General features: G+C 39.4%; 1 non-coding gene across 1 annotated transcript; it reads right to left on the bottom strand.

Moving 5' to 3' along the window:
• Positions 1-6,073: 6,073 nt before the first annotated feature.
• LOC127792701 (small nucleolar RNA R71) lies at positions 6,074-6,180 on the bottom strand. Its single transcript, XR_008021174.1, has one exon. It is a non-coding gene; the product is annotated as a small nucleolar RNA R71 (small nucleolar RNA).
• Positions 6,181-8,318: the final 2,138 nt, after the last annotated feature.

Below are 8,318 nucleotides of genomic sequence, written 5' to 3'. Positions count from 1 at the left end.
TCTGGGAATAGAATTTTGGGAAAAATGTAGTGGAGAACAAGTGTCAATTGGCAGCAAAGGACTTTCACATGGGGGTGAGGGAGAGTCCAAAGTTGTATCTGCAGAAGAAGAAATGTTAGTATGTGGTAACCAAGAATCAAAAATACTAATTACCTGTGGCTGATTTGCTGTCATGTAGGATTTGTTGAAAGGCTTATATGGAAAAAATAACTCATCAAAGACCACATGACGGGAGATGAAAAACTTTTTACTTGATGGATGATAACACTTATAAGCCTTATGTTTTTCACTGTAGCCTACCAAAATGCACGGAAGTGTTTTTGGATCAAATTTGTGTTTTCGTATATCCCAAGTGTAGGGAAAACACTTAGACCCAAATGTGCGGAGTGAGGAATAATCTGGATGTGTCCCATAAAGTGCAAAATATGGTGTTTCAAAGTTGAGGGCAGATGAAGGTAGGCGATTCATAAGATACACAGCTGTGGTGAACGCCTCTGTCCATAAGAATAAGGGTGCACCACAGTGAAATAACATGGTCATTCCTAATTCTCTTATAGTCCTATGGCGTCTCTCAACTGTACCAGTTTGCTCAGGGGTATACGGGGATGATACCTGATGAACAATTCCTGTAGAAAGAAAATGAGTCAATAGTTTTGAATTAATGAACTCACCACCTCCGTCTGAATGAAAAATTTTAATTTGCTTGTTAAACTGTCTTTCAACATATTTCTCAAAAGCTAAGTATGATTTAAAAAAATCAGATTTGTTGCGTAAGGGAATAATCCACGAATACTTAGAAAAATCATCAACTAAACAAGCATAATATTTAAATTTTGCAATTGATAAAATGGGTGCAGGTCCCCACAAATCACAATGAATTTTTTCAAAGACACTAGTACTTGAATGTTTTGAACAAGAAAAAGGTAAACGACTAAGTTTTCCTAGTTGGCAACTATCACAAAGACGTTGGAATTTTGTTGTCCCTACGACATTAATAAGACCTTTATTTTTTAGCATTTGTAAAGCTGAAGACTGTGGGTGGCCTAGGCGTTGATGCCAAACTTCCGCAGTGCCTGATTTGAACCGATGGGAGAAATACAACTCTGGTGAAGTGGGTAGGACATAGAGATCACCCTTGCGTTTCCCTATTATCACTGCCTGTCCTGTTTCCCGTTCCTTAACACAAAAATCAACATTAGAAAATTCACAATTAACAGGAAATTGTTTAGTTAACTGGCTTACTGACAGTAAATTTTTTGTTAAGTTAGGAACTAATAGAACATCATTGAGAGGTAAGGCAGACGCCTTTTGTTTTATACACGAATCACCAATTGCAAGAATTGGCATGGAAGACCCATCTCCAATTAACATGGAGTCAGCACCTAAGTATTTACGAAGGTTAGTTAGCATACCTGGCTTACCTGTCATATGGTTAGAAGCCCCAGTGTCTGTTGTCCATTCGGTGTCAGCAATGGTGGTGTCCAAAGTGAGTGCTGCAAGTGCTTGTGGGATCTCATTTTGTTGAGCGGGTTTCTTTGGCACCCACCAGCATATCTTAGCAACATGGCCCAATATCCCACAATATTGGCATTGTTGGTCACGGTATTTGTCCCTCTCTGCAGGTGTCATGCGACGCTCACCAGGTGGTGGAGGTCGACGTTGGGAGTTTGCTGAAGAAGAGTCCCTTTGCTGTTGAGCCTGGAATCCACGACCATTGGAGGTGAATTTTTGTGAAGGTGAGTGATAGCCTGAAGATTTTGGTTGTGGGCGTTGCTGCTGCTGTCCATAAAAAGCCATTTGATGAGTGAGGGAAGAAGCTGGGATGTCTGTGTGGTTAGAGAACCAGTTACGCCTTTGATCAAAGTTTTGGAGTTGGGAGACCAACTCAGAGTATGATGGCCTGGGGGGCTTCAACATGGTTGTTGTGAATGTTTCATAATGAGGACCAAGGCTAGTAAGAAGATAGAAGACTTTTTCTTGGTCTGGTACGGGCTTTCCAATGGCTGATAAATTATCACAGAGACCTTTGAAGGTGCGAATATGTTCTGTGATTGTTGTGTTGTCTTCCTTTCGAAGATAGGTCACTTGTTGTCGAAGTGTGAACTCACGTTCTTGTGAGTTTTGTGCATATGCATTTTTGAGAGCCTCCCAAACAGTATGAGCTGTGTCGAGACCGACAACGAGTCCGAGAGTTTCCTCAGAGAGTGTTCCAATGATCCACCCTCGAAGGAGACGATCTGACTTTCGCCATGCTATAAAAGTATCTGTTAATTGTAGTGGAAAGGTTTCTGCATTTATGTATTTGGTTGGAGCGGGATCTTCATTTGTGAGATGCCCGACCATTTCCATTTTATTTCTTTTTCTTTTCTTTTCTTCTTTTCTTTTCTTTCTTCTTCTTCACTTCTTCTTCTTCCCTGCTTCACGCATGGTTGCTTGCGAACAGCCATGCCTATCACCGCACGATTGTCGCAGTCGGCCACCACGGCCTCGTCGATCATTTCCCACCTCGCTAGATGCCTCAGGCCTTGTTGGAACGCCGTGGCTGCTTGCTACCAACGACTTGCCTTCTTCCTTGCAGCCATGGCTGCTGGCCACTTACTGCGGCTGTTTTTGGCCACCATCTTGGCCATCAATCCGGCCAACCAGCCACCCTGTCGACGCCAAGTTTGATGCTGCTCTGCTTCAGCCCTCTTTCTCTCTCTCATGAACTCTCTGCTTCTTCCCTTTTCTTCTTTTTCTTCATTTCCTCTCTCTCTGTATATATTATACACTAATCATTCTTCCTCAAATCACTCTGAACTTTCTTACTAAATTTCCTTAATCTTGTCTGTAATTAGTTTCCAGCTTCCAATAACTTTCCTTCAATTCTTGCGCAAATTTCGGCTGCCTCACTCACACACGCGCATAGTTGTATATGTATATATATATCACTTTATATTGCCCCATAATAATAGGAAAATTACACATTTAAATTCCAAGATTCATCTCTATTTTACTTAGACAATTCTTTAATTGCATTTACATCCTCAAACGTCAAATTAATTTGCATTACGATAACGAAAATCCTAAATTAATAATTCATAGCATACTCAATAGGACAATTTCATCCTTGCACCCTCACCGGACCTTTGTTTAGTCCCAAAACCACTACAGGTTTATCCTTATGCTAAACCAAAACCCCCTCAGGGTTCTATTTATTTTTAAGAAGTCTCCTACGATGATTCGGTTTTTCAGCTTGAATCAAACCTGTATTTTGGCTGTACCGAAAATTGACTTAATTATGATTTCTTTGAATACCATAAATCCTATCTCAGGATACTCGTCGAGACCATAACATTTTTCATAGACATTTACACTCCGAAGCATTCCCTACAGTCGATTCGGTACTAATAACTGTAAGAAATTATACTTAAGTCCTAACTCTTTTGATAATTTCACCTATGGCCCACGTTAAAATTACTTTTGAGCCATTTTAAAAATTTGGGATATTACACACAAAGTGTAATACACTTGAGTAAGAATAGTGCTTTTTATGAGAGAACCAAGCACATAGATGTGTGATTGCAATTTTTAAGGGATATAATATCTAAAGGTCAGGTTAAAGTTGAAAAAATTAAAAAAAAAAAATCAACCCAGTTAATATGTTGACAAAACCAATCCCAGTGTCTAAGTTTGAGCAAGCTTTGTCCTTGCTCAATTTGCTCCCAATGTAGCTAGGAGACTTTGTAGGAGTCTCTAGTCAAATCCAAAATCAACCAACTTGATTCAAGGTGAAAATTTGTTATATTTTGATTCAATTAGTTGATTTATTAATATATTCTTATATGTATTTTGCTTTATTCTCTTGTTATGATCACTATCTTGATGACCGACACGTGTAGGATCAGATTGGGCCTTCTTTTATTTGTGACCATCAATCTGATTTGTTGTGTAGCCTGATAAGTGTCTTTTATACACTTATTTTGGTCTATAAACTTAGCATTTATACATTCAATGAGCATGATTTCTACTTGATTTGGTTCTATATATGGTTATGTAGATGTGGAGCATGTGTTAAAGCGGACATGGAGTAAAAAGAGTGATTTTGGTGCATTATGGAAGTGAAATAAAGCTTGGAGGCATGGTCGGGTATCAAATTAAAAGAAAGCAAAAGAGTATCGAGAGCAAGAAGTTGAAAATGATAAAGCAAGAGGCTAAAGAAGAAGGCTAGCGGTCTTACAGCGGAATGCATACCGTTGTAGGACCGCTATAAGGTTTAGTTTCTGGAGCTCACGGTCCTACAGCGGAATGCATACCGCTGTAGGACCGCTTTAGGAATTGCTTTCTGGAGCTCACAGTCATACAGCGGAATGCATACCGCTGTAGTACCGCTTTAGGAATTAGTTTCTGGAGCTCACGGGTCTGCAGCAACAAGCATACCGCGGTAGGGTTCAAAGCTTCGGGAAAAGGCCGTTTTAAGCCCGTTTCAATCCAAATAAAAGAGAAATAGACTCCTTTAAGGTGCAGGACTTTGATAACCTAAAGAGGACTATATAAAGACTTATTCTTGGAAGATTTGGGAGTCTTTTGGGGAGAGAAGAGAAGTGGGCAGAAGATTGAAGACTTTACTATTAGGTTGTATTTTTCTTTTCTTTTTCAATTCTTTGCTATGGATTCCAACTCTTTTCTTTTTCTTTTGATTGAGAGCATGCATAGCTAAGTGTTTATAGCTAGGGTGAATGATGAAACCTCGACTTCTAATGGTTTGATTTAAAGTTATTTGGTTTGCTATTTTCTTATCTATCCGGGTTGATTGTTTGTTATGTTTATAATGTTGTTTTGATGCTTGATCACCATTGAAACTTATTTGTGATTTGTATTGCTTTCGAGAGATTCAATACGGATTAGATATGGTAGCAAACAACATAGGGTCCGATAATAGGTAGAGATACCGTTATGCCCTATGAAATCATTGTGTGATGATCTCCGTGATTGAATGCATGTTTATATGTTCGAAGGTTGACTAGAGATAGTTAATCTCATATATATACATAGAACTAAATGACCATCGAGAGAGGCTTTTGGTTGTAATTGGATTATCGATTTTCAACCTAAGATAAGGAATAGAAACACCCGAGTAATGAATAATTGAATCATAGAGGTCGACGGTGGATTCACAAACCCTAGTGCCTTAGTCTTGTGAGTTTTAAATCAAAGCAATTATTTTGTTTGCATCTTTTATTCATAAATTAGTTTTCATTACAATTGAATTCTTTGTTAATGTGTGTGTTAGGTTAAGGTTAGATCAATTAGAGTAAACGTCAAAAGTTAGTCCTCGTGGGTACGACACTCTATTCATCATTGTATTACTTGTCACGATCCGTCCACTTGCGGGATAGAATTAGCCGGACAAGTTTTTGGCGCCGTTGCCGGGGACTAAGTCTTTTGATTATTTCTTTGATTGATATTAGCTTTAACTGTTATATTTTGTTTTCATTATTTTCTGGGCTAAGCTATTTCAATTTGTGTGTGTGTGCAGGGATTGAGATAGTGCATGAGCCATTCAGAACGTTCGGATATTTGTGAGTTTGATCCTGAGATAGAAAGAACGTTCCATCAAAGGCGTCGAGAACAAAGAGCAAGGAGGGAAGAGCAACTGAGTAACATGGGTGACAACGCAAACCAACTGGTTCCAATGGCGCAACCCGTTGAAGTCAATGAAAGAGACATTCTGATGGGGGATTTCATGATGCCCCCAGTGATTGAGAACCGGTCAAGCATAATCTATCCTTCCTACGGGCATGAGAACTTTCAGTTGAGGCCGGACGTGATCAATCTCTTTGCCAACAACATACCCTTTTATGGAATGAGCGAAGAAAATCCACACTATCACTTGTCTCGGTTTCTGGAGTATTGTGGGAATTTTAAGTATCAAGGAATTAATGAAGAGGCACTCAAGATGCGTATTTTCCCTCACACTCTAAAGGATAGGGCTCGAGAATGGCTAGACTCATTACCACCGGGAGGTATTACTACATGGGCAGATTTGGTACAGAAGTTCACACTCAAATACTTCCCACCGGCCAAGATTAACAAACTTAAACATGAGATTTCAACTTTTCAGCAAACTGAGTCTGAAAACTTTCATGAAGCATGGGAGAGGTTCAAGGAGTTATTGAGAAAGTGTCCGAGTCATGGCTTTCCACTACCAGCTTAAAATCACTTTTTCTATGCTGGACTCACTCCTCAAAGTCGCTCTGCAGTTGATTCTACATCAGGAGGATCTATCCGAAATAAATCGGCTGGGCAACTTCACGATCTTTTTGAAACAATGAGTGAGCAGTTTGTAATGTGGCCAGATAGGAATTCGCATAAAAGGGCAACAGGAGTGCATGAAGTGGATGTGAGTACTTTGATGCTAACTAAGATTGATGCTTTGTCAAAATAGATGGAAGCATTCAAATACTCCTCATCCGTTAATATGGTGCAAAGATCTCATCCTATTTGTGTAACTTGTGGGGAAAATCATCTGTCGTCCGAATGTCAACTAGTCATCACGGATCCTTCTTTCACAGAGCAGGCCGCATATGCACAGAACTTTCAACGTCAGCAAAATTTTCAGTGGCAACAAAATCATCCATTTTCTCAGACGTACAATCCTGGCTGGAGAAACCATCCTAACTTCTCCTATGGTAACAATCAGAATATTCAAAATCCACCAAGACAAGGGCGACCACAAGGGGAAAAAGAAGGATGGGAAGAAGCGGTTTCAAAGCTTCAAGAACGAAGTGACCGGACCGACGCAGCTATTAAGAATATTGAAAATCAAATTGGGCAGTTAGCAAATATCCTAACAGAGAGACAACCGGGCACTTGGCCTAGCAACACTGAGGTGAATCCGAAAGAGCAAGTAAATGCAATCACAACAAGGAGTGGGGTGCAACTACCAGAAATTCATGTTAAAAGACCAGGTGTGGCAAAACAAAATGGTATTATTCAGGAGACAACGAATCAACTTGAAGAGCCTGAAGTAGCAGCTGAACAAGAGAAGGTAATTCCACCACCAGTCAAGCCATATGTTCCTCCAATTCCATTCCCTTAGAGGTTGAGCAAGCACAAGATGGATAAGCAATTTGAGAAGTTTTTGGAGGTATTTAAGAAACTTCATATTAATATACCGTTTGCGGATGCCTTAGCCCAAATGCCCAGCTATGTGAAATTCATGAAGGAAATCTTATCAAATAAGAGGAAACTAGAGGAGAATGAAACAGTCAACCTAACGGAGGAGTGTTCAGCCATCTTGTAGAAGAAGCTTCCACCAAAACTCAAGGATCCAGGGAGTTTTTCTATTCCTTGCACTATTGGTGAAATTAATTTTGATAAAGTTTTATGTGACCTTGGTGCAAGCATAAATTTGATGCCATTTTCTATTTTTATGCAGCTTGGATTAAAAGAACCAACACCCACCACTGTTTCTCTTCAATTGGCTGATAGAAGTATCAAATATCCGAGGGGAGTAGTGGAGGACGTTTTGGTAAAAGTGGATAAATTTATTTTTCCTGTTGACTTCTTTGTTTTGGATATCGAAGAAGATTACGATATGCCCTTAATTTTAGGGAGACCTTTTCTTGCCACAGGAAGAGCTTTGATTGATGTCCAGCAAGGAACACTTAGCCTTAGAATTTATGATGAGACGGTTACGTTTACTGTATTTAAGGCTATGAAACATTCTAATGGCAATGAAAAAGAAGTCTTAATGAGAGATGGCATTGTTGATTTAGTAGAGAGACCTGATGACCTTAAAGAAAATTGCATTGCTAACTCTTTTGATGAGCAGGAACAAAGTTTGGATGCCAAGAACAAGGTTGTGGTCGTGGGCTCTTTGGGAGAGAAGCAAAAAGGTTGTCCATCAAAAAGAGACAAACTCTGTTCTTTGGATGTTTCTTCTTCTTCAAAAGCCAAGCCACCAAGTCATGAAAAGGAAAAGTTGGTAAGGGTGTTGAGGGAGCAAAAGAAGGGGATTGGATTAAAGGTTGCTAACATTCAAGGAATAAGTTCATTAAATGGCACCCACAAAATATTGATGGAAAAAGGATTCAAGCCTCCTTGAAGATGGAGGCTTAGTCAAGTTAATGACTTTAAACAAGCGCTTATTGGGAGGCAACCCAATTTCCTATCTTTTTCATTTATTGGCATGTTGCATTTTTTTTTTCTTTACTTTGAGTTAGGTTAGGGTGTCATTTTTTAGGATTTTTGCACAAAAACAATGTTGAGGTCATCATAACAGCATGCACTTGGTGTTTGATAAAATACCCCAGCCAATGTTAACTTGCACATTG

Source organism: Diospyros lotus, chromosome 15 (genome assembly GCF_014633365.1).
Source record: "Diospyros lotus cultivar Yz01 chromosome 15, ASM1463336v1, whole genome shotgun sequence".
Taxonomy (NCBI): Eukaryota; Viridiplantae; Streptophyta; class Magnoliopsida; order Ericales; family Ebenaceae; genus Diospyros; species Diospyros lotus.
This window is presented reverse-complemented; position numbering and strand designations above follow the sequence as displayed.